This window comes from Puma concolor, chromosome B4, assembly GCF_028749965.1.
Source record: "Puma concolor isolate L17-30 chromosome B4, mPumCon1.1.hap2, whole genome shotgun sequence".
NCBI lineage: Eukaryota > Metazoa > Chordata > Mammalia > Carnivora > Felidae > Puma > Puma concolor.
In genome coordinates, this window is record NC_141673.1 from 871,243 (window position 1) to 898,646 (window position 27,404).

At 51.7% G+C, this 27,404-nt stretch overlaps 1 protein-coding gene across 2 annotated transcripts in view; it reads right to left on the bottom strand.

The window, feature by feature from the left end:
* Positions 1 to 18,315, bottom strand: part of ZBED4 (zinc finger BED-type containing 4) — a 30,425-nt gene extending 12,110 nt beyond the window's left edge. Inside the window, exons 1-2 of one of the 2 annotated variants that reach the window (XM_086711958.1) lie at positions 18,140 to 18,315; positions 9,019 to 9,117 (exon numbers count right to left, since the gene is read on the bottom strand). The gene's annotated coding sequence lies outside the window, so the exon portion shown is untranslated. The remainder of the gene's footprint in view (positions 1 to 9,018; positions 9,118 to 18,139) is intronic. The other variant, XM_086711957.1, reaches the window with a different exon arrangement.
* Positions 18,316 to 27,404: the final 9,089 nt, after the last annotated feature.

Consider the following 27,404-nt stretch of genomic DNA (forward strand, 5'->3'; position numbering starts at 1 on the left):
TCACTCTGTACCCACCAGGAGGGCTAGCACTAAAACATAATAGTAAGAAAGAGATAAAGAAAAAGTGTTAACAAACATGCGCAGAAATCGAAGTGATGTTCCTCAAAGCCTGACAATGCTGAGTCTCTTACGTGGCTTTCTGCCGTTTGTGTCTTTGTGAAGTATTTGCCTGAGCTTTTACTAGGCTGGGTGTTTTTTCTTTTTTTTAAATGTCTATTTATTTTTAATTCTTTTAAATGTTTGTTTATTTTTGAGAGGCAGAGCATGAGTGGGGGAGGGGCAGAGAGAGAGGGAGACACAGGATCCAAAGCAGGCTCAAGGTTCCGAGCTGTCAGCACCAAGCCTGATGCGGGGCTCAAACTCACAAATCGCGAGATCGTGACCTAGGCCGAAGTTGGACGCTTAACCGACCGAGCTACCCAGGCGCTCCAGAGTGTCTTCTGTTCTAATGAGGCGACTCTGGGTGGACTCCCGGGTGGGCACTGGTCACCAGAAAGACCACACCATGATTAGAAGCTGGGATTTTCACCCCTGCTCCCCATTCTCCAGAGAGGGGGACGGGCTGGGGGATCCAGTTAATAACTGATCACGCCGATGTGATAAAACCTCCATAAAAATCCCCAAAGTGTGGGCTCCAGGGAACTTGTCGGTTGGTGAGCACGTCCGTGTGCCGGGAGGGTGACGCGCCCCAAGTCCACAAGGACAGAAGCTCCTGTGCGTGGGACCCTCCCCGCACACACCCTGCACCTCTCTGTCTGCTGTTCGTCTGTATCCTTCGTCTAAACCTTCCCTACGTGATCGACGGACGAATGGCGCAAGCGTTCCCCTGAGTTCTGTGAGCTGCTCGAGCAGGTTATCAAACCCCAGAAGGGGCTCACGGGAATGTCATCTGGAGCCGAGTCGGACAGAAGTTGTGGGCAACCCGGGAACCTGCCAGTTGGGAATGGCGTCTGAAGGGGGGGGGGCAGTCTTGTGGGACTGAGCCGCTCCCTGGGGGATGGGACGCTGACTCCAGGCAGACGGTGTCAGAACGGAGTTCAGCTGTAGGACACCCCGTGGGAGCTGGAGAACTGGTCACTGCGGGGAAAAGCCCCCACACATTTGGTGGCCAGAAGTGAAGTATTCTGTGACCTCAGAGTAAGAGTAAAGGAGAAACCAGAGAGCCTCCCTAGACACACAGATAAAAAGATGCTTTCTAAAAGGCAGGGGCTGCCAGATTGAATAAAAAGCAAGACTAACTCTGCCTACAAGAAACACACTTTTTTTTCTTTTTTAATGTTTATACTTTTGAGAGGGAGAGACAGAGCATGAGCAGGTGAGGGGCAGAGAGAGAGGGAGACACAGAATCCAAAGCAGGCTCCAGGCTCTGAGCTGTCAGCACAGAGCCTGATGCGGGGCTCGAACCATGAGATCGTGATCTAGGCTGAAGTCGGATGCTTAACCGACTGAGCCACCCAGGCGCCCCAACAAGAAACACACTTTAAACATAAAGACACAAACAGGTTAGGAGCCAAAGATGGAAAAGGCATACCACGCTGATACTGATCCACAGAAAGCTGCAGTGGCCACATTAGCCTCCGATGGAGACTGAGAGGGACGTGCCAGGGACAACAGGGATGCTACGTAAAGTGACAGAGGGCCAGCTCATCAGACGTGCACACCGGACAGAACTAAAGGGAGACTACAGTGAGTCACAATTACAGAGATTTCAACACGTCTAATGCAACAGCTCAACGAGCAGTCAGTAAAGATAACAGGAGTTTTACGGACACTATATCACATGCCCCGAGTGACATTTATTGAATGTCCAACCAACAAAAACAGAACACATGTTATTTACAGGTACATACAGAACATTCATCAAGATCAACTGTCCCAGGACAATAAAGCAAACGTCCGTAAATGTGAAAGGTCTCCGATAAGAGGGGGACTGAACGAGAAACCAACAACAGAATGATATCTAGAAAAACCCAAAATATGTTCAAATCAATAACCCTTCTATATTAAGCCAAGGGTCAAAGACAAAAATCACAAGGACAGTAAAGCAAATTTAATCCCAAAGGAAGCAGAGAGAGAAGAAAACAATAGAGAAAAGACATGAAATCAATGAAACCAAACACTGGTTCTTTGGAAAAATCAATAAAATTGACAAACTTCTACACAAAGACAGACATCACCACCACCAGGAACGAAAGAGGGGTACCATCTTAGACCTCGCAGATGGTCAGGATGATAAGGGAATACACAAGCAACTGTATGACCATAAAATCAGCAACTTCTAGGAAACCGACAAACTCCTGGAAAGACACATTACCGAAACTCAATAGAGAGATGACCCGAATAGCCTTTAAGAAATTAAATTTGTGGGGCGCCTGGGTGACTCAGTTGGTTAAGCATCCGACTTCGGCTCAGGTCAAGATCTCACGGCTCGTGGGTTCGAGCCCCGCGTTGGGCTCTGTGCCGACAGCTCAGAGCCTGGAGCCTGCTTCGGCTCCCTCTCTCCCTGTGTCTCCCTCTCTCTCTGACCCTCCCCCACTCGTGCTGTCTCTGTCTCTCTCAAAATAAATAAATAAACTTAAAAAGTTCAAAAAACAAAACAAAAATACCAGAGTGATGAAATCAGCAAAACCCAGATTACAGGAAATTCTTCAGGAAACAACCCAGTTTCCTTAACAAACAAATTCCACTTGAATCCTGACCTGAACTAGCAAATCTACATAAAAATATTTTTTAGACAATGTGGGAAATTTGGATACCAGATATGTGATGTAGAGATTACTGTTAGTTTTAAAGCTGTGATAAAGGTATTGCAGATACAACTTTTGAAAGAATGCTATCTTTTCAAGACACTTACTGACACACGTCCAGGTAAAATAGGGTTTCTGGTGTTTGCTTCAAAATAACTGAGGGGGGGATACAGCTAAACGAATGGTCACGAGCGAGCAGCTGCTGCAGCTGGGTGACGGCGCGTCCTAATCTCTCACTTCCATAACAATTATTTTAAGAAGGAAAAAAAAAACCCAATTAGACGGACTGCCGACTTTTCAAGAGAAGCAATGTGAACCAGGAGACAAAGGAATGGTACCTTCAAAGTTCTGAAAAAAGGCCAAACCAGAATTCAACGCTCAGCAAAAATATTCCTGCAGAAACTGATCTAAAATAGAAACCCATCAGACAAGGCAAACGCCGAATGTGCCTGTACCGAAGGAAAGGCGGATGGGGTTCCTTCAGGCAGGAATAACGCAGCCCCACAGGGAAGCTCAGTGACGCGGAGACGACGACAAGAATAATAAAAATGGTGGTGGGTGCTCGGTACGCCCCTCACACCTGGGGACCCGTGCTTCTCGAAACTGATCAATGGAATTAACTAAAGCCATCAAGACACCCGCAAACCTACGCGCATGTGCATCGTGAATAAAAACCGTAGTTCACCCTGATAGCTCCCACCTCAACCCAACACCACAGATCCTTCTAGCCTCCCCCTTTCTGCATCTGTGGCTTCTTTTTCTGGCTCCCGCTATCCTTAAAGATTTACCCATTTGCTCAATCCTACAACATCCACAAAGTAGTTTCAGAATACTAACGCGGACCACGGAGGAAAAACAAGCGTTTGAAGTCGAGACGGTGATTTATAAACGTATGTGTCTGGGCTTGTGGGTTTAGCACTGGGTCCAAGAGTTTCTTGGGTCGGTCTTCCCTCTTAAACATAGTTATTTTATTCCTTTGAAACACAATTAGGTTCACTTGTTTCTGTCGATAACACAGCACAGAACTAGAACAGCAAAACCAAGATCTCGAGGAGGACATCACCAACGAGGCAAAACCAACAAGCAATTTCCTTCACTCCAAAATAGAAGCACAGAGAACAAACCAAAAACGTGTACAAGGCCTACGTGTAGAGGTAGCAGACCTACACGGGACGGAGCCACCCGGGGTCTGACATGATGGCAATCCCAAAGCAGCCGCAGGTATTCACCGGACGTCCGGAGGATGGCGTTTTCTGCCCCTCGACAAAGCTGATGTGTGTCGGCAGTCCGAGGTGAGGTCCAAAGAGGCTGGAGCGGAACAAGCAGCCAAAGACTTCCTTCCGGGGCAGAGAGCTGCGTGAAACTGCCGGGAACGGACTAAATGGAGCAGCTTGGGGAGAAAAGCAGCAAAGGGTCGAGAAGGGGCCTCCGAAAGCCAGCTGCTGCTCCAGAGCGTCAGGACGAGGGCCTCTGGAATCCGCGTCGTCCGCATCAGACCAGCCAGCACTCCAGGGCGTGACCGGAGGCTCGGGACACAACTTGTGGCGTCGGAACTGCCACCCTCCTTCCCCGTGGGAGCCATGGAAGCACCGGCCCTGCAGAGTCCCACTTGGCAGCTCGACCGCTACCTGACCTCCGTCACGGGTCCCTCGAAAAGCCCCATTCACAGGGCACGGCTGTCACGTGAGCCGATTCAGAGCTCACTTTGTGACAAAAACCCTTTCCCCGGGGAGTCTGTTGAAAACAGCTGCCAAGGCCGCAGGGCCAGCTGGGGCCAGCAAGCGCCTGGTCACAGGTGTAAAGGGAAGATCCGGGGACCAAGAGGTCTACAGGGAGCTTTGAAAAACTCCGGCCAACTCCCAGGGATGCAGAGGACACGCATGTGCAGAACGGTGCATGAGCCCAGGAAAGATGTGAGCGGCCACCCCAACCCCTGCCCTCTGGCCGCAAGCAGAGGGTGAAGGTGACGACAGAGTGCTCCGGGACAGACGCACACACACAGCCCCCGGCAGGGATGGCAGACACACCGGCTCGAGGCGTTTAAGGAGGTCTCGGACCAGGGGTGGGGGGTCGGGGGGAGGAAGTCTCGGACCAACCAACTGACCACTAGGCTCACCAAGCAGAGACAGCAGTGGCCAAACGTTATAAAGAACACAAGACTTTCTAGAATTAGTTCGGGAAAGCCATGGAAGAAATAGACTAAAACAAAACTCTAGCCACAAAAACAAACACGAGAGGGAGGAGGATCTGATGTCGTTTTCAACAAAATCAAAAGTATTACAAAACATGCAAAGAAGCAGGAAAGCATGGGCCATACACAGAGGAAAACAGTCAAAAGAAACTGTCCCTGAGAGGACCCAGATGTTAGACTTACTAGACAAAGACTTTTTTAAAATGCTTTTTCTGAGAGATATAGAGAGACGGAATGTGAGGGGGGAGGAGAGGCAGAGAGGGAGGGAGACACAGAATCTGAAGCAGGCTCCAGGTTCCAACATGGGGCTCAAACTCACAATCTGCGATATCCTGACTTGAGCCAAAGTCGAATGCTTAACTGACTGAGCCACCTAGGCGCCCCGCTAGACAAAGACCTTAAATTGGGCATTATAAATGTGTGAGCTGAATTAAAGGAAACAATGTACACAGACGATGTATAAAACATATAACATCTCATCAAATAAACGTCAACATACACAGAAAAATCATAAAAGAGAACCAAGCAGGAATTATGGGATGTTGAACTGCAGGACAACGGACACATTCACTAGAGGAACCAGCACACTTGAAGGCAAGTCAGCGAGAACAGCCACGTGGAAGGCCAGCAGGGGAGCACGGCCCTCGACACACCTGCCCAACATGGCCCACATGGCCAGAAAACACGGGTTACACTTCAAAGGGCTAAAACTATACAAGTGTCCTTCACCCACAATGCAGCTAGGTTATAAAACGCTAACAGAAGGGAATTTGAGAAATCAATAAATATTTGGAAATAAAAGCACATTTCTAAATGATCCGAGTGTCAGAAAGAAATTACAAGGGAAATTAGAAAGTATTTTCATCCAAATGAAAGTAACACACCAAAATTTAGATGTTGAAGGGCTCAGAGAGAAATTTATAGCTTTAAATACCTGTATTAGAAAAGAAGAGGGGTACCTGGGTGGCTCAGTCGGTTAAGTGTCCGACTGCAGCTCAGGTCATGATCTCACGGTCCATGGGTTCGAGCCTCGCGTTGAGCTCTGTGGGGACAGCTCAGAGCCTGAAGCCTGCTTTGGATTCTGTGTCTCCCTCTCTCTCTGTCCCTCTCCCGCTCACACTCTCTCTCTCAAAAATAAATACACATTAAAAAAAATTTTTTTTAATCTTCCCACAAAGAAAATCGTAGGCCCAATGAATAGCTTTACTGGTGAATTTTATCAAACATTTACAGAAAAAACACTACTGACACTCCATGAATTCTTTGAAAACAGAAGAGGATGGAATACTTTGCAGCAGAATGAGCAGAAAGAGGCCACACCACCTCCATACCGAAGTCAGGCAAAAACAGCAAGAAAGAAAGGATCACTACATACGCAAAGGAAGCCCCACATTTTCTCCCACAGTACAACAGGACTGCAGGGGAGGGGGCACCATGAAGCTAGAAAACGTTATCTGAGTCGTATCTCCTTACATTTCAGAAAAGCTAGTACTATATAAAAATAAACGTGGTAGACAGAATGACAGGGTATGCTGGGTTACACGGTAAGGAGGAATTCTTAATCAGGCTGCACGTGGAGTTCAGGAAGATCATCCTGGATTATTTGGATGGACCCAGTGCGATCACAAGGGTCTTTACAGCGGAAGAGGCAGGAGAGAGACAGGGAGTGACGCCTTCAGAAGGAGGGCCGCGTGACGTGGCCCTGTTGCCTCTGACGACGGGTGCCCATCGGCCGCGGAATATGGGCGTCCTCCAGAAAGTGTAAAAGGTGAGGAAACAGACTCACCACTAGCACCTCCAGAAAGAAAGGCAGCTTGCCAACAACACCTTGATTTCAAGCCCAGTGACACCCGTCTCAGATGTGACCTCCAAACTGATTTCAGCCAAGTTTGTGATAGTTTGTTAAAGCAGCACCAGAAAACTAATACGATAAGCAATAGAGAGAATTATGGCCAAACCTCACAAAAGGATCAGAGAAAAAATAACAAAGAGCAGAAAGCATCCCCATAGGGGGCTCAGGTGGTTCACCTCTGACTCTTGATTTCAGCTCAGGTCATGATCCCAGGGTCATGAGATCGAGCTCCGTGTCCAGCTCCATGCTGACAGCACAGAGCCTGCCTGGGAATCTCTTCCTCTCTGCCCCTTCCCTGCTCATTTTCTCTCTTTCTCTCTCTCTCTAGGGGAAAAAAAAAAAGGCAGAAAGCATCTCTACAGATAATGAAAGCACATCAGAAAAACATAACCTCAAATCAAACTATATGAAAACTGTAATGTATTTCAAAAGAAACTAAAGATATTTAAAAATAAAACAAAGAACCACCTAAGTCAGGATAGGAGAATACAGAGATGAGATTATGGATCCTAAGAAAATATTACAGGGCGCCTGGGTAGCTCAGTCGGTTGAGTGTCCCACTCTTGACTTCAGCTCAGGTCACGATCCCACGGCTCATGGGTTCGAGCTATGCTGACAGCATGGAACCTGCTTGGGATTCCCTCTCCCTCTCTCTCTCTGCTCCTCCCCCACTTGCCTACATACCTTCTCTCTCAAAAATAAACAAACATTAAAAAGAAAAAAAGAATAAAAACTAAGCTAGAAGCACCATCAGAACAAGTAAACTCCACAAATGATCACTTAAGACAAACAGCAAAGAAAAATAATTTTTTTTAACGGAAAAAAAAAGGACTAAAAAAGACTAGAGAAATGGACTGAAAGGCTGATGAGAAGATTCAACAACACACATGTAACGAGAGCCCCTCTCCTCCCCGCAAAGTCAGAGGGGACAAAGCAAGGGAACAGAACACTGAAAACTTAAAAACCTTTCCCGAGGTAAAACTTGTGAACCTACATATTGACAGAGCAAGCCGTGTGGATGAGAATCCATGCCCAACAATTAACACTAAAAGAGAATTCCATTCCGGCCAAAAACAGAGTCACTTATATTGGAAAGAAAGTAAAATTACCATGCATCTGACAACAATGTTTTATGCTAGAAGAGAATAACATATTTAAGATATTCAAAGGAAGAAAATGTGAGCCGAGGACTCTATATCCAGTCAAACTGACTTTTTAAAAAAATCTTTTAATGTTTATATTTATTTTTGAGAGAGAGAGAGAGAGAGAGAGAGAGTATGTGTGTGTGTGGGGGGGGAGGGGCAGAGAGAGAGGGAGACACAGAATCCGAAGCAGGTTCCAGGCTCCAAGCTGTCAGCACAGAGCCCAACGTGGGGCTCAAACTCATAAACTGTGAGATCATGACCTGAGCCGAAGTCGGACGCTCAACCGACTGAGCCACCCGGGTGCCCCAGTCAAACTGACTTTCAATTGCAAAGGACACGTAAAAACTGTTATTGGGGCACCTGGGTTCAAGCCCCATGTTGGGTGTAGAGATTACTTAAAAATAAAATCTTTATTTTTATTTATTTATTTATTTATTTATTTATTTATTTATTTATTTATTTATTTATTTTTAACGTTTATTTATTTTTAAGACAGAGAGAGACAGAGCATGAATGGGGGAGGGGCAGAGAGAGAGGGAGACACAGAATCGGAAGGAGGCTCCAGGCTCTGAGCCATCAGCCCAGAGCCCGACGCGGGGCTCGAACTCACGGACCACGAGATGGTGACCTGAGCTGAAGTCGGACGCTTAACCGACTGAGCCACCCAGGCGCCCCAAAAATAAAATCTTTAAAACGCATTTAATATGCTTAAATCTGAGTTCATGGGACGCCTGGGTGGCTCAGTCGGTTAAGCATCTGACTTCAGCTCAGGTCATGATCTCATGGTTTATGAGTTCAAGCCCCACATCGGGCTCTGTAATGACAGCGCAGAGCCTCCTTGGGATTCTCTGTCTCTCTGTCTCTCTCTCTGTACCTACCCAATTTGCATGCTCTGTCTGTCTCTCTCTCAAAAATAAAAAATAAATAAGTCAACAATAAAATCTTCAACTGGTCACCTTTGGAGGAAGATAGAAGATTGATTATTTTGAAACCTGGCAGAGAGAAGAATCAAGCATTTATCTCGGGTGTCCTATGTGAACCCGAGCCCTACATAACCAAATGACGATGACAGGTTTCTCTTACTGGAAGTCCGGCTCATACACGCAGCTGCAGTAACTCAGCAGGAGCATCACCATTTTGTAACTTGTCTGGAATTAACGCATGTCGTCCGTGCATCGTTGGCTGCCAACATCGAGAAAGAAAGACATTGCACGTTAGGTGTCTCCTGATGGACCACAACACCCCTGTGAAGGAGCCTTGCCGAGTCAAACCCGAATCTGATTAAACCTCTATATCCAACTACCCCTTCCCAGGAAACCAGGGAGAGATGACACTACACGGGAGGACCGCCATCAGCGAAATCCAGACTGTGAGAACCACAAGCCCAACCACAAAAAACTTCCACGAGAGGTGGGGGGCGAGCTACAGATAATACTGAAATGCCATCTAAGTCAACGGGCAGAACTTAACTAGGACTTGGAGGTATGTGATTCGGTCACAAAACTACGAAGAAAAGCAAGGACGGACTTGCCATAAAAGCCAGGCTGGCAGTTACTTCCGTCAGGACGGCGGGGGGCGGTGGGGGAGACACGGATGAGGGGTCTGGGGAGCCAGCAGAAGTCCGTTTCTTGACCCAAGTGATGGTCACAAAAGCGTCCACCTTATAACAACCCATCAAACCACACACTTACTTCCTGGTTTCTGCGTCTGCGCTATACTTTAAAAAGGCTTAAAAACCCAAATCGTATGAAACTATGTTGACGAGGGTGCTGTGGTGTTGGTTCCAGGGGCCAACAGGCTGGCAGAGACTGGAGAGCCCGGGGACAGGCCCACGCACAAGGTCTGCACACAGCAGACTTTTGACGCTGGAGACGCTGGAGAGCAGCGAGCAGGAGGATCTTTTAAATACATGGGGCCACGACAATTAGATCTCCGTGTGGAAAAAATGACACCTGACCCTAGTTCACGCCATCCCCCAAATCGACGGTCACGCTAAAGGCAAAACAATAAAGAACGTAAGATGGAGAAACATTCTTACGACCTTGACTTAGAGCAAAACAGAACTACCAAGGGAAGATGGACAAACCAGGCCACATTAAAATTAAGAAACTTAAAGATCAAGGAAATACAAATGAAATCCAGAACACCATACACCCTGTAAAGCGGCCACACACACACACACACACACACACACACACACACACACACGCTGAGCCGACAGTGCCAGGGGCCGGACTAGGACACGCAAGCCCAGCTACCCTGGAACACACTGCAGCCCCCCACGCTATCGTGTGACCAGTCACAGGGTCACGCCCACAAGATGCCTGGAGACCTGCAACAAAGGACAAATCCAAAAACGTTCGTGGCAGTAATCACAGAGGTGTAAGTGGCTCCCGACCGCAGATAACATGTTGTGATAGATCCGTGCGTGGGATAGCCCACAGCCACGACAACAAAGAAACTGTCATAATATCCAGCAACCACGACAGTGAGCAGAACACGCACCGCATGACCCCCGTATATGAACGACAGTGGCACAGGCCGGGAAAACAAGGGACTTTGGGACTGGGGAGCACGGGGGTGGCGTCCATCTCTCGAGCTGGTGACGATTCACAGAGATCAGCACTTGTCCGCGTGTCTTATGGTTCACGACACAAGACTTACACTCTGGAAATCACCCACACAGCCCCGGCAGCCGCCCCCCAGTGCCCACCACGGCTGCCTTCCTGGCGCACGGGAGGTCGGCCAGGACCATGCCGGGTGCAAGTGGGCGCCCACACAGACACACGTCTACAAGGGGATACGCAACTTAACTGCAGTCATCATGAAAGGCTTTCACTTTCTATTTTATACAGTCCTCTGTTGCTTGACTAATTTTGTGCATATTATTTCATAATCAGAAGTAGCAACGATATTGCTAATTTAAGAAAACCACTGTCATCTGATCTAGCAGCTTACTACTAAAGAAAATCAGCTTTTCCTACTATTTTGGTACAAATTAAAGGGGAAAAAAAGAAGCGTGTTATCTTTGGTTTTCAAACCACAAAAGGATTATGCTACTGTGGCAGTTTTGATCAGTCTGCATAGATAAAGAGGACCAGTAGGTTTTTGCCACCTACCCCTGGAGAGGATTTCTCTGGATGGTTCTGACCCTACTCTCCAGCAAACAGAAACAGGGTGACCAATGACAACGTGTCAAACCCAGAATCCTTCTAGAACAAACTTCATCACCCTGTCCGCGGTTGGCTGCCGCCGCTTGCAGCCCGGGGCCCCCGGGATAGGAGGCCGTCCCAGGTCTCTGCAGCCCCTGGGGCTACCTGATGCTGACTGAACATCGAGCAATTAAGGAAGTGATGGCCCCCTCGGAAGGTGCGACAGCAATCTCAACTTCCAGAGCAATGGAAGGGCGGGGGGAGACAGAAAGAATGCACCCCAAAACCAAAGTTCCTTCAACTTACGGTACGTTTCTTAGGTTCAAAGACAAAAATACCAAAAAGTAAAAGGTAGCTTCAGAGGTTCCTTTCCATAGGCTAGAAAAAGTAAGACGTATGGACGTGCTCGGACTCAGAGAAGTTGCTGTTCTTTTATCGACGGGACGAAAGAAACCACCTTCCAACTCCACGGCGCTGAAGTCCAGAGCAGAGTCAGCGCCCGGGGGGCAGAGCTGCCCGGCTGTCACCCCGGGCCACTTGCTAACACAGCCGTCTGTTTACTGATCTCAGACACTCTGGGCGCCAAACAGCCATTTTAGTATTTTTCATTTCTCACAGCCACATCGAAGCATATTAAACGAACACCACTCCGAGATACCAGGTCTCACTGGGTCGGACCGGCAAAGACTGGGTGAGGACACACCCTCTGTCTGCGAGGCTGTGACAAGCCTTCAGGGGACCACACGCTTGGAGGGGAATCTGGGAACCCCTGCTACAGTGACATCCTTGGACGCAGCAATCCCACCGCCAGGACCAGACCCCAAAGACAGCCCTCGTCCAATACAAAATAACATCTGCCAAGGCTGGGGACTGTAGCGTCCTACCGAGGCCGGACCACCACTCAAAGACCCGTCGGGAAGGACGGACACATTCACAGGTGCTGAATAAAACGGCGAGGCACACACACAGTGTAAGAGTACCTGCTGCCTTTTATGAAAGACCAGCCGGGAGCTATACACAGACGTGTACATGCTTGGCTTTGCGGGATAAAGCAGACACAAAGATGACTGCCTGTAAACAGTAGAGGAAACAGGGACGGGGTGAAATTTCTGATATCTTCCACAGGATTTTGACTTTTGAGCCGTGTAATTATTTTGAACGTAAAAATAAAATCTAAAAATTCCTCGTCTGAAACCAACAAACCGAATTTTTTGTATCAAACGAGGAACATAACGACAGACAAAAGAAGGCTTGTTTTAAAACGCACTGTTTTATTACTAATACGTACTAAGAACAAAAGGAAAACCCTCAAAAACAAAAGCACCTTATGGGCGCCTGGCTGGCTCAGCTGGAAGAACACAGGACTCTTGATCTCAGGGTTGTGAGTTCGAGCCCCACATTGGGTATAGAGATTACTTAAAACTAAAATCTTAAACAAACGCGAAAGCACCTTAAACTCGGCTAAGTAGTGTCAGTAGTAACCCAGTATTGTAACATCACACCCTATCTTATGTATACTTGTCCATAAAACAAGTAATTATGCCAATGATATTAAGAATCAAGAGGGCGCCTGGGTGGCGCAGTCGGTTAAGCGGCCGACTTCAGCCAGGTCACGATCTCGCGGTCCGTGAGTTCGAGCCCCGCGTCAGGCTCTGGGCTGATGGCTCAGAGCCTGGAGCCTGTTTCCGATTCTGTGTCTCCCTCTCTCTCTGCCCCTCCCCCGTTCAAGCTCTGTCTCTCTCTGTCCCCAAAAAAAAAAAAAAAAAAAAAAGAATCAAGATTTTTGGGGTGCCTGGGTAGCTCAGTCGGTTGAGTGTCCAACTCTTAATTTCGCCTCAGGTCACGATCCCAGGTTGTGGGACTGAGCCTCGCACTGGGCCCCAGGCTGCGCATGGAGTCTGCTTGGGATTCTCATTCTCTCTCTCTCTCTCTCTCCATCTGCCCCTCCCCACCCCACAAGCCTGTGCACGCACGCTCTAATTAAAAAAAAAAAAAGTATGTATATAAATCAAAGAAATTAAGTAAAACTTTAAAATAATTTCAAATCTGTACTGAAAAACTCAGGACGATCTTACAATGTTTTAAAAAACGTTTCATAGTTCTGTCCACGAGGCAGGTGCTTAGAGCAGCAATCATGCACAAACACAGTGAACACATCCAACACCCAGGTCTCGGCTTCTAAACACTTTTCTGCACTAACAGGGAGCAAAGCACTTTGGAGCAGTGGCTGATGGCAGGTCGGGAGAGGGAAGGAAAGGGCCAGAGAGGTGCTCTCACAAAGATGCCGAGTGAGGGGCAGGCGCCACATCGCGGGGGCTCACAGCTGCTCAGCTATCACCGCGTGAACGCCGAAACACAGAAGACGTTAATAGCCTCTAATGCAATGAGTAAATAAAAATCCACCAGTCTGCACGGATACTCAAAACAGAAAAAGGAAAAACAAAAGCGTTTGCCACGGTGAAGGTGTGACCGTCTGCCCCCCTGGCGAGCGGTGATAAAAGGAGAGGGCCCGGCGTCTGTCCCCCCTTCCCAGGATGCCCGGGTGAGAGGGACACGGATAAAATACACAACATAAGGAAGCCGGCCTCGGTGGCAGGACGGCCTCCGAGAACGGCGCGGCAGGCGGCATCCCCCTTGGGAGAACGTGCCGCCCGACTCCCACCCTCTTCCCGCCAGATCACAGCACACGGGGAGCCAAGTTAAATGACACAGTGCAAAACAGATCCTGAACACAAGGCACTCACAAGACGACCGTCCTAGTCTCTTCAAAGAGTCAATGTCACGGAAAACAACTGGGGTGTGGGGGGTATTATTCCTGAAGAACGGACACTAAAGAGATGTGACAGCCAATGCAATGACACAGAGTAGACTCTGGTTTGGAGAAATCAGCTACTGGTTTCAGAGCGGCCGGCCCACGGGTGCGAAGAGACCACCGTTGCACGTTCTAGACGTGATCAGCGATGGTGCTGCTGGTCACACAGAAGGGTCTCCTTTTGCCTCTTCTTTGGAGAAAAGGGCATTTAGGGGTGAAGTGCTGGAAAACACGCAATTTCCTTTGCAGGAGTGCGGTCAGCGCCAGACGGGCCGAAGGTGGCGGTGATGGCGACACGCCGCCAAGCGCTGTCAGAAACTCCACACGTAACCTTGAAAACCCTGAAGCATATTTGCACCCAGCTCTCCGTGAGCCGTCCAGCGCCCAGGGAATCAATGAGCCACAGCGACAGCCCGCCCGGTTCACACCTGGACACGACCGTCTTCCCACAAGGTCATAAACCGGGACCAGGTGTACGTGGGCGAGTCACTTTATACACCCCGAGCGGGAGTAACGGTAACCGACACGTTCTAGGGCTGGACACAGCACCACGCGCCTCAAAGCCGGAAGTGCCACCAGGGCCACTGTGCTCACACAAAGGAAAAGGATAATCCAGTACCAGCTCCACGGATCTGGGGGACAGATCCGAGAGCACAGACAGCTGCTAAGGGTTAACATCAGAAACCCAGAACCAGAGCCCTTCCCGTGAGACGTGGTCAGACACGGCGATAAGGCTACCTTGGAAACAAAGCACATTCCAAAGCAAGCAAACAGACTGTGCTAAGGTCAGCCGGTCCCCGTGCTGTCCCTGAAACGTTCTGGGTCGCAGACCAGGGCTCCTTGGTCGGTTCCGCTCACTCGTCTCGTGGGTCCCCTTTACCCAACACCAGCACCCTCGCTCGCTGCCTCCCCCTTCCCGCGGGGTCCAGGGCGGTCCCGCGAGGGATCGGCTGAAGCAGCTACCGGGGCTGGAAGCTGCTAAGAGTCCTGAAAGCGTCCCTTTGCCTACAGGATGTGGAACACGGCCTCTGTGACAGGGAGACCGGAGGCGTCCGGGAAGAGCTCCCTGCTCCCGACGCCGCTCCCCCGAGCGGAGAGCAAGCGAGCAGACCCTGAGGCGACGGTCAGTTTGCGGTGGCCGTGGATAAAACGCAGCCCCTCACGCTTCACCTCTGTGGGGGCGCTGAAGCAGGACAGAGCGCGTGCGGGGCCACCCAGACGGAGGAGCCATCGCATGGAGGGCACTCGGGTGGGCCAGCGGGGCACAGCCCCCTCACCCTGCTCCCCAGCCCAGGAGCAGCGGTTTCCACGGCACTCGGACCGCTGGGGAAGGGCCGGGTGCGGCTGCGGACAGGCCTTCACACGGCAGGTGCCCACGAGGGGCGCAGCCTGCCGCACACCGGGCGGGACCCGCGGGACCTGGGCTCAAGCAGACGGGTCAGCCTCTCCACCATACCGCCCCTTCTTCCTTGGGGTCTCCGTCTGTAGCCCCCAGACCCCTGGGCTCGGACTCCGTCCAAGAAGGGGTCTTCCTGGAACGTACTTCTCAAGCAGAAACTGCCCTCACCTCTGCCTGCACTTGCCTGTATTTTCCTGGCCGGGCCTTCTTCTCTGGTGTAAGTCTATGCCCAGCGTCACCGCTCAGGTCTCCTTTTCAAAACCACTACTGACCCCCGCAGGTATAACCCTGCTAGGTACAGCGTGAGAGGCCAGCATACCTCCCAGTCAAGCACCTGTCTCTCTCAGGAACCCCTGCCTCAGAAACACAGAGCACGAGAAGGAAAGGCTTTATTTTTCTCCCAGCAACGCTTCCAGAATTTGAACTGCCCACAGCTCGTTGTCAAATAACCGGCAAGGAAGTGATGTGAGCTATTTCAGAATGAAGAAAAATCCGGGCGATGGAAAGTGCGGTGAGGGAGAAGGGCAGGAAAGACAGGGCTGTACCAAGGGGGAGCCCCTGGAAGGGGAGAGGACCGGAACCCTGTGGAGTCCAGACCCCGAGGCCGCAGGACGGTCGGGGCTGGCGGCGCACCGTGACATTTCCGCGCAGCTAAATTCAGTAAAACACAGAAGGTAAGTGAGAGCCACGGACTCCGACTGCTTCTGTTCCCAAGCCCTGAGATTCAAATAGTGTCTTCAACACCAAACAGTAATTAGAAGAAAGGCAGTCCAGCCTCGGAACGGTGTGTTGTGTGCAGAGAATGCTGGTGAGGAGGAGTCCAAGGGGCCGCTCGCCACCGGTCCGAGGCCCCCGGCACCAGGTCCGCGCCACGCCCGGCGTCACGCACCTGCTTCCCTCCCCTCACCACGCGATCATCGCCGCGAGGGAGTCAGACCGCAGTGTGGAGACCACAGGAGCTGGCGCCAGGCAAGGAAAACCGCGACACGAGGTGCAGAGGGGCCTGCCCTGGCCACCCCCGCTCCCACCCCCCACCCCGCCCCCGCCTCCCCTGCCGCTCAGTCTCCAGACTCTGCGCCGTGGGGACAGGGTCTGGATGGCAGGTCCTCGCGCTGCCTCTGCTCCGTGAACCCTGCGTGCCGCTGCACCGCAGCGGAATGGGATTCAATCAACTGCTCCAATAACTTACTTTAAATCTCCCTCCGAGCTGTTAGGACGTTCTTTCCGCAGCCTGTGTTTTGCACAAACCTCCTTACTTGCACGTAGGGACATTAGAGAACAGTGTTTTCACACCCAAAATACCAGGAACAGCCAGAACGGTATCAGGAAGGGGTAGCTGTCAAGGAGACTACCTGTCAGGTAGACTGAGTCCAAGCTCCCTTCTGACACAGGAGGCTGACCGGGTCCCGTGGAACTTCTGAGGACGCCCAGAATTTCTCTTACCCCGTGCTAGGTCTTTCAGCGAGAAAACATTAAGCAGATATGCCCCGAGCAAGGGTCAGGGAGGTGAGCACAGGGATGGGCGCCAACAGCCCACAGGAAGCCCTCCGAGGAGATAGAGTTCAGCTCCTGTGAGCACTTTCCTCTCAAAAGGAAACTGTTGAGTGACCAAAATTAATTCCTAAGTGAAATCTGACTTAGTCAAAGCACTTTTTTAAAAACTGCGACTAACTCCTTCCAAGCCTCCCAATTTTATCACCACAATACAGACAAAACAAACATTAATATTTCTAATAAAAAGCCACCAGGATGCCCTTGCCCTAACGAACTGGCCTCGTTAAAGCCTGAAAAGCATTTTTTTTTTTTGAAACCATGCACTCGACTTAGAGTTAACTTCAAAACAAATAACTTCCCTTTTTTACAAAAAGAAGAATGCCAACAGAAGCTGGTCCTGATGCCTGGCGGAGACCTCTTCCAGAGAGGCGCGCGGGGTCCCCGAATGTCACCCCAAACCCGCGGAGGGCGCCAGGGAGTCGCCAGGGCTGGGCTGGGGGAGCCCCTGCGCTGCAGGCGCTGCGGGACAGAGACACAAATGCACGGGTCCGGGTCCAGACCGACAACCACAATTGAAACCCGTGTGAAATTACGCTTTGCCATTTGATTCCTACCTTACTGATTAAATCTGAGCGGCGGTGCCCAGAGGCACGACGACCGAGGGCCCCGCAAGCATGCGCCTCCTAAGACACTAGGACGACGGGCCGTCTCTTCCTGGAAATACCCCTGAAGACGAGCTACACCGAGAAAAAAACCCCAAATGCGATTTGTAGGGCAACTCGCTGTGGTGATGGGGGCCAAGCGCTGGGAAAAGACGCGCCCGGGACCCCCGGCCCCCGGCCCCGCACCTCGGGGCTCCGCACCCCGTCCCGGCCGCACCAACTTTCTACCACTTGAGATATTTTGTCAACAAAATCCTGCCGTCCGGAAGACGCGTCTCGGGCGCAACCGGCGCGGCCCGCCACACGCCAGCTGTCAGCCGGGGGGCCGGGGGACGCAGGGCGCGGGCCGGGGTCGCGGGGCCGGGGCCGGGGGTCCCGGGGGCGGGGGGCGGGGTCGGCGTCGACCCCAGCCCTCCGGGCACCGCGGCCGAGTCGGGGGCGCGGGCGGGGTCCAGGCCACCGCAGGCCGCGCCCCCAAAGCAGCCCCCGGCCCGGCGCAGACAATGTCGCGGCGCCCCCGGCCCCCCAGCCCCGCAGCCCGACCCCGACCCCACTTCGACCCTCGCCCCCTGCCCCCGTCCCCGTCCCGGACCCCGACCTCCGACGGCGCACCGGGACGGCCGGGCCCGGGGCGCGAGCTCGCGGCCGAAGCACAGCCCGCTTCGGCCGCCCGCCGCGCACTCACCGCGGGCGCTGGGCTCGGGGCGGCGCGGCTCCCGCCCGGCTGCGGACGACGGCCGGCGCGGGCGGACGCTCCCATTCATTAGCCGCGGCTTTGTCTGCCCCCGCCGGCCCCTCCCGCCGCCGCCGCCGCCCGCCCGCCGCCCGCGACGCCGCCGGACGCTGCGCCCCTCCCAGAGCCCCGCGCGGCGCGGGGCGGGGCCGGGGGCGGGGCCGGGCGGGCGGGCGGCACCAGGGAACCCAGGCGCGACTGTCGGGGCGAGCCCGAGCCGACCGCGCAGGCGCGGCCTCCGCCCCCGCGCCCGGCCGGAGCGACCACGCAGGCGCGGCCCCGCCCCCAGGCCGGAGCGGGCCTGCCACGCAGGCGCAGTCCCCGCGCGCCGGCCCCGCCCCCGGGCTGCTGCGGACCGGCCTCTGAGGCGCCGATTCCGCACGCCGGCCTTGTGCCCGGGCCCGGCTGAGCCAACGGCGCAGGCGCAGTCCTGTCGCGCCGGCCCGGTCCCCGGGCCCGACTGGGCGACGGCGCAGGCGCAGTTTGGGCGTCCCGGCCCCGCCCCCGGGTCGGCTGGCGGGTGGGCGGCTGGGACGTCTGCGGGCTGTGGCGGGTCTGGCGGCCTGCGCCGCATTCCTGGGTCGCCTGTTGGCGGCGGCCCGCTCGCGGTGGCCCGGCGCCCAGCCCGTCCTGCAGCAGAGCCGCGGAGCCTCGGGGCGGGGACACCCCCCCCCCCCCCCGCGGCGGACGCGGGGCAGACCTTCCCGCGGGGCCCACGGTCGCGGAACTGCCGCGCCGGGAGCCCGGCTTACCCTGAAGCCGCGCCGAGTGTCCTCCTTCGTGCATGGTGCTGCGAGGGCTGCCGCGGCTTCGTGCGCCGTGCGTCTAAGCCCTTAATTCTAAGACGATAAGGTGCTTCCATGCGCGGCCTCGCTCACTGCAGCACGGGGATTAAAACTTAAGCCCTGCGGGGGGCCGGGGAAAGACCCTCTTGTGCAGCGCCCGGCGCCCCGGCGACCTCGTCCTGAGCAGCCCCTCGGGGCAAGGCCCGGCGCCAGCAGGTGCTGAGCGCGCGGGAACGCGGGCGGGCTTCGGGGTGTGTACGCCTCTGGACGTGTAATGTGCAGTTGCCGAATACAGACTTGTGTGCGGGCCACACAGATGGTGCACACTGAATTTACCTTGTGTTGTGCGAACGTGAGACAAGCGTGCACTTTACAAAGTCTGAACGATTAGGTGAGAACGATTAGTGAACGATTGGGCCGTTCCTTCCTCTCCAGCCTCGGCGGGTGGGGACTTAACTTCCGTGACTGAGCGAGGCCGACTGGCCTTAGGACCTTCACAGACCCGCTGTAACGCGCTTGTCTGCTACCAAATCCCAATGGCAGCGATTGTTTTCTTCTGTTCTCGCTGATGGGTCCCACCTTCTAGAATGCTGCCTGGCACAGAGTCCTGGTGGACCCTTGTCATACAGCTCAGGGGGCAGCATACGTATTATGGCCACTGTCCAAATCCAGCCAGCCGTCTGGTTTGTTTGTTTTGTTTTTATGGCCTCCGAGGTAAGAATATTTTCTCACTTTTCAATGGCGGGGGGAAAAATCAAAATAAGAGTAATATTTCATGATGTGAAAATTACAGGAGATTCAAACGTCAGTGTCCTGATGGAGTTGTACTGGACCGGGACCAAGCCCGCCCACTCACGTCCTGCCTACAGCAGCTTTCCCAAGGCACAGGCCAAGTTCAGGAGTCGAAAGAAACACGAGACCGCAACAGCAATGAATACCTGCTATCTAGCCCTTTACAGAAGTTGTGGACTCCTGCTCTGGATGAATGAACAGCCTCCTGCCTCATCCCTGCTGTGCTCACCTGTCTACTGACACCCTCAGGGGGCTCTCTGTTTCCCCCAAAGCCAGAGTTCTTACAGTCGAGGTGACCAGGCCCGCGCTGCCCTCCCTCGCTGACCCGACTCCAGCCACCCTGTCCTCTGTGCCCCACCTCAGGGCCTTGGCTCTGGCTGTTCCCTCCAGCCGGAAAGCTTTTCCTCAATTGTGGCTGCCTCACCCCTCACCTCTTCAGGTCTTTGCCCACATGTCACTGTACTGGGGAAGCTCTCTCTGACCACTCCGTGAGGCACGTCCCTCCCCTCACCCCCTCTCCCAGCTTCGTGGCCGGCCTCCCTGACCACAATCAATGCTCCGAGAGCGGAGGGCCTTGTTTGTCGTGTGCGCTGACGTGTGCCACCCGGCACGAGAAGACCAAGCACGTCCTAAGTCGTGGCAGAAGATGTTGACTGAGTCCCCACGACTGCCAGGAACCAAGCTAGGTGGGGACGTGAAAGGTTCCGCTAGCAGAACGGCAGCGACTCTTCCTCCCTCCTACAGGTCAGCCAGGTGTGGCCCGCGCTGACCCTTCGTAGGAATGATTGAGTCCACACGGCGGCTGTGTAACTTAATGCCTGAACGGGACACTCTGGGCACGAAGCGGAGTGCTACTTCTAGTGGCGAAGCCAGCACCAGCACAAACTGGAACTGTCCCAGTGAGTCGGGATGCACGGTGACTGCATTGAACGGCCGTATCCATCCATTTAGTAAATCTTTGATGAGCACTTTCCGCCCTGTGCAAGGCCGGGGCAGGGTCGAGAGGTGAGGGGTGGCGGTAGGTGGACGCCAAGCCTGGCCTGGGAGGGGGAGCTGCGGCCGCCGGGGTGCAGTTGGACAGTGACAGCAGCTGAACCCCAAAGCTCTGTACTCCGTAATCGACGTGCTCTCGGTACTCCCCGTCTGGATACCGCGATACCCGCATCCGGGTGTCTCCATTGCTGCTCTCCCCGGGACCTCTCAGGCCTCCTGGGGTGGGGGCTGGAACGGAGGCTGCAGGGCCCCTGGGACCAGCAAGAGGAAGCGCCCCTGCGGCCACCACCTGTGAAGTGTTTTCATCTTCCCTTCGCTGTTAGAGGCAAGAGAACTCTAGACTACTGATGTAGATGTGTGAGGGTGTCCCCACAGTTTGCCTCCGGGGACTCTTGGCCTGGAGTGACCTTCCTTTTTGGGGGTAGATGAGCTTCCGGAAAGCCTGCCATGTAGCCCTGAAACCTCGGAGCTGTGCCAGATGGTTCTTGCCTTGGTGACGTTGATGTCATGATGCCGCCAGCCTGGGGAGTGACGTGGCCAGAAACAGGAAGGTGCAGAGTCCCCTGGCACAGAGTAGGTGTGCCGTGAACACTGGCTGCCTATAGCTGACATCAGGACAGGCGACCCAGTGTGCCCGGGGCCACCGCCCAGCCCCCAGCCCCCAGCCACAGCCCTGCCGCTGAGACCTCGGGGCTTCCCTTTCCCCACCTCTCAGGTGATGTAGTGAGGAGCATGAGGACGGTGTGAAGCAGGAGGGTAGGAGTTGTGCCCGCTGGTACCCCCACACCTCCAGACCCGCCCCTCTGCTCCGAGGGTGGACGGGTCCTGTTCAGGTAGGGGCCCAAAGGAGGAGGCACCTGGCTGGCTGGGAAAGTGAGGACGAGGAAGCAGCTGGGAATAAGCCCTGGGAGACTCCATTGGGGTTTGGCCCCTTCCTGGGGTGTAGAAGAGGGGAGTGGAGGAGAACTGGGGATGACCGTGTCGGGTCGCTCATGGTGCGGGAGGTGCTGAGGTGATGGTCCAGGGGGTGAACCGTGGCATGTCCAGCAGACCCTGCAGGGGCCTAAGGAGAGAAATGCCAGAATTGGCAAGGGACCCAGGCAGACAGGAGCTGCAGATGGGGCACCAGCAGCAGTGATGACCTCAGGGGAAATGGAGTGAAAGCCGGAAGTTTACAGCAGCGCCTACCTGGAGGGGCCTTGTGGCTGGGATGGGGTCCTGGGGAGCACACAGGGCATCAAGCACCAGGGCCCTGGGCCAGGAACCAGCTCCTGTGGTTCCTTACAGGAACTAGTAAGCCGAGCAGGAAGAGGCCAGATCAGGAAGGGGCTTGAGGGTCTTCCAAGGTTGGAGTGGGCAAGGGTCCAGGGAGGAGGAGAGGCGGTAAAGCCAGACTGGATGGTGACATAACCCCGGGGGAGCAGCTGTGGCTGCTGCTGGAGGGAGCCGAGGGAACCCAAGAGGCGTCCTAGAGAAGAATTTGGAAGGGATGCGCCGGTGGGAGCAGACCCCGAGTGGTGCAGGGACTCGGGTGGACGCCCGCGCTGGCCCCGGCCTTCGCTCGGGAGGACACCAGCCTGCGGCAGCTGGCTCCGTTTTATCTTCCAAGGTGGAAATGGCTTTGCAGTTTATGGCCGTTTCTAGGGTTGCCGGATGTAGCAAATAAAAGTACGCATGTTGTATGGGACATCTTCACACTAAAAAATTACTTATTTGAAATTTGAAGTTTATCTGGGTATACCGTATTTCCTCTAGCAAATGTAACCATAACAGGTATAAATAATCCAGCTAACACGAAAATAAAAAGTGAGAACTCTCTACAGTCCCACCCCAAAAGGGTAATCTCGAAAGCAATTCGATGTGTATCCTGCCCAGGTTTTTGTTTTTTTTTTTTTTAATGTTTATTTTTGAGAGAGAGAGACAGGGCATGAGCAGGGGAGGGGCAGAAAGAGAGAGGGAGACAGAATCCGAAGCAGGTTCCAGGCTCCAAGCTGTCAGCACAGAGGCCGACGCAGGGCCCGAGCCCACAAACCGTGAGATCATGACCTGAGCCGAAGGCAGGCACTTAACTAACTGAGCCCCCCAGATCAAAAGAACAAAAAAGATTTTGCTGTATGTATTCTTCTCTAATCTGATTTCACTTAACGAAACACCTCTTTCCATGTGAAATCAGCCCAGCTGTGTCCAGCTCCCTGTATGGAACCGTTCTCGGAGAAGCCGGCCTGCTCTGACACCGCGGTGGGTCCCTCCGGTTATTTCATCAGAAAACATGCTTAGCAGTGGAATTTTTTTAATTGAAGATTTTATGGAGATAGTTACAGACTCCTACGCAATTCCAAGAAACAATGCTGAAGGACCCCTGGTACAGGTGAGCTAGACCTACCCAATGGTAACTAACATTCTTTAAAAGGATAGCGGGAGAATCACAGCCAGGGTAGTGACGCTGATATGGTTCACTGACTTTGTTCCAATTTCCCCAGTTTTACTTGTCCTAACGTATGTATCAAATTCTGTACGTTTATTTTTATTTTTTTTAATATTTATTTCTGAGAGACAGAGTGAGACAGAGGATGAGCAGGGAAGGGACAGAGAGAGAGGGAGACAGAATCTGAAGCCAGCTCCAGGCTCTGAGCTGTCAGCACAGAGCCCAACACGGGGCTCGAACTCATGAACCGTGAGATCATGACCTGAGCCGAAGTTGGACACTCAACCGACTGAGCCACCCAGGCACCTCTTACTTCCCCGTTTTAGAAGTTGTATTTAGTTGGATGTACAGAGAGAGATGAGTCCACATCATCTACTCTTGAACCAGAAGTCCCTGGTGTTATTTTTTCGTTTTACTTATGTAACTATTTCTTCAGTGTATTTTTACGACAGCTTTCTTAAGATATAATTCACATACCATACAATTCACTCATTGAAAATGTACAATTTAATGGTTTGTAGTGTATGTGTGGGGTTGTGAAACCCTCACCACTCAATCTTAGAACACCATCATCCCCAAAGAAACCCCATACCCATTAAAAGTCAGTCCCCATTTCTTCCTCCCCTGAGGCCCGACAACCACAGATATGCTTTCTGTGTCTATAGATAGGCCTATCATTGACATTTCACATAAATGGAATCATTCAATATGTGGCCTGTGGGCATCTTTCCTTTGCGTAATGTTTTCAAGATTCATCCATGTAATTTCAGTACTTTGTTCCTTTGTGGACACATAACACTTTATCTGTTCATCAGTTGATGGCCATTTGGTTTATTTTCACTCACTGACTATTGTGAATAACATTGCTGTGAATCTCCCTGTACAAGTTTCTGTGTGGACATGTGTTCTCATTTCTCTGGCATGTATGGCCAGGAGTGGAATTTCTGGGTCATATGGTAACTCTCAGTTTAGCATTTTGAGAAACTGTGTCCAACTGTCTTCCAAAGCAGATCTACCTTTTTGCATTTCCTCCAGCAACATGTGATGGTTAGTTTCCCCATATTCTCACCAACACTTGCTATTAGCTGACTTTCTTTTTTAAAATTGTTTACTTGGGAGAGAGAGAGAGAGAGCATGTGTGAGTGGGGGAGAGGAGCAGAGGGAGAGAGAGAATCCCAAGCAGGCTCCATGCTCAGTGTGGAGCCCAACATGGGCTCTATCCCACGGCCATGAAATCATGACCTGAGCTGAAACCAAGAGTTGGATGCTTAACCAACCGAGCAATCCAGGCGCCCCATTATCTGACTTTTTGATTCCAGCCATCCTAGTGGGTATGAAGTGGTTTCTCTTTGTGGTTTTGATTTGCATGTCCCAAAAGACCAATGACGCTGAACATTTTTTCATTTGCTTATCGGTCATTTGTGTATCTTCTTTGAAGAAGTGTCTATTCAAGTTCTTTACCCATTTTTAATCTGGTTGGTTTTTTTTTTTTTTTTGGTTGTTGAGGACTTTGGCTTTTATTTTGAGAGAGATGTGGAGCCGCTGGAAGGTTCTAAGCACAGAAGTGGCAGTATCACTTGTGCTGCTGTGTAGAGGAAAAGTACACAGTTTCACAGGTAAAACAGACACTAGTTAAGATACTGAGATAATCCAGGTGTGAGATAATAGTGACTGGCCCTGGCATAGTAACAGGAAGTCATGACACAGGGCTGGTTCCAGACACATTTTGAAGGGAGGGCCAACAAGATTTGCTAATGGATCAGATGTGCCCAGTAAGGCAATGCCTCTCACGCAGGAAACATGGGGTTACCCTTTACTGAGAAGGTGGATTGGTATCCTGTGGCTGCCGTAACAAAGTGCCACAAACTGGGTGACTTAAAATAACAGAAATGTATTGTCTCATAGATTAGAAGCCAGCACTCCCTCTGAAACCTGCAGGGCGGGATCCTCCCCAGCCTCTTCCGGCTTCCAGTGACTGTGAGTCTTGGCGTTCCTTGGGCTTACAGCTCCATCTATCCAGTTTCTGCCTCTGTCTACATGGCCTTCTCATGGCCTGTGTCCAAACTTCCCTCTTCCCATTTTGACACCAGTCATTGGATAAGGACCCACTCCAGTGACCTCACCCTCCCTTGATCATCTGTAAAGAGCCCATTGCCACAAGGCCCAATTCACAGCTACTGGGGTTAGGATGTCACCGTATCTTTTGGGTGACCCAATTCAACCCATGAGAGATGGGGGAGGCAACAGAGGAGAAGTTTGGGGATGAAGGCCAGGAGCTGAGTATCAGGCGTCTTGAGTTTGAGATGCCTATTAGACATTGTAGGGGGATACTGAGGGGAAGCTAGATATAGGAGCCATCAAAGCATTAGTTTCAAAAAGTTAAAAATACGACTCCACAGCTCTAAAGTGAGAATGCGTCAAAGATTTATTTAAATCATTAATGAGGAACCCAGCGCGATGATAAGGCTAGTTTCAAATACTGAAGATGGAAGGAAGTATTGATAGTGGCTGAAGACAAGCTTGCTTGAGTAAACCTGCTAATTTAGATTAAAAACTGGTTAATACTCTGTAGGGCCGTAAAACTGCAACCTCTTCTAGTTGTAATCGTTTTCACCAGACAGAAATAATTTCTATCACTTACTACTGAGCAAAATTTATTTGCATTGTTCTCAGACAAGGATCATTTTACCTAGCTGTGTGTTTTCTACAAGGTAAAGTCTACCCTCAATGAGTTGTAAAAAAAAAAAAAAATCATCATCAATAGTAAATAGCAAGTTAAACAGGTGCACGTTCTAGAGAATAAAAACAAATTTCCCTTGGCAGTTCTGCCAGACGACGTTCAGCCTCCCACCGAGGGACCCACCACCGTCCTTCTTACCCATTCTTAAGTTTTGGAAAAGTTTTATTAGTCCCTACTTGTGATGATAAATTCTCTACGAGGGTTATTCTTGACCACACAAAGCTGGTCTTCCTGTGTTTGGCCTTGATTCACCTACACAGGTGCTGTAAGATGTGGTAATTAATGTATATGAGCCTCCTTTTTGGGCTGGCACGTCTAAGTCATATGGTGCTACCCAAAGATCAAGGCCAGAAAATCAACTTCTGTTTGGAGATGTCATCATTAGGAATGTGAGGTTGAGCCTCTATTATGCCTGAGATTTTTCTCTCATTTGCCCTTCTATTCCTAGGTTAGGAAATGGGACCGGACTAATCTCCCTCTGATTTGCCTGCAATACCTGTGCAAATAGGGAAGTTCGTACCTTTTCAAAGACCACGGTGTCTGTCATAGCCCCCATTTTCCTTACCACTTGTACGACTAGGACATGGTACACCATAGGACAGGCACCTGAGCAGTGCGGGGCAGAGGATTCTGTGGGCATTGACCCAACACAGATGCTGCAACCTTGTGCCTATGGTGGGTGGGTCACACCGAATGTATTCTCCAGTGAGACACCCGCATAAAGCCTCGGTGGCAGTTTGTTTAACTATATCTTGGTAAAAAGGACTGATTTCTATTGAAACTATGCAAATAACTAAATTTTATTAAAAGAGTCAGTAGGAACTATTTTTCCTGAGTTCTGAAGTGAGACGTTCTGAGTATGTTGTGTTTGTTTACGGAAGCACAATCTACTATAGAGATAGATCAAGCACAAAGAAAAAGGGTATTCTCTGACTTCTGCCAGAAAACAGAATATGACAAAATAACACCAATGCCCTCTCCTTGCTTTTGTGGGGCTCAGGCTTTCAGCTGTAGATCTTTCGGAGGTGCATCTAACAGAGGCGGGGTGGGGGGTGGTGGTTGGTGTGTCTTGGGCCAACTTTCCGGCTGGTACAGCCTCAACACACAGTGGAGACAGCTATGAAGTGAATGCATAGGTTTTTCATTGTTGAAAGAGTTCGATAGAAAGAGAGGATGGAATGAAATCTGTTGGATTGAGAGTGGAGCTACCAGTGTGAACGCTAAGGTTTGTTAATAGGTATCAAAAAAGATACGGGGTTTGTGGGTACATACTTACCCACATATTTCCTAGCTCACTCTGTTCATTGTAAATGGAATCACACTCTATATTATAGTCCTGAGTTACTCCCACTCGGCATCGTGTCTGAGATTCAGCCACATGGCTCCAAGTGGTACAGTTCATTTATTGAAGCCATCGTGTGCTATTCCATTATATGGACGTACATCACTTTGTCTTATTGTCCAGGGACATTTAAGGTATTT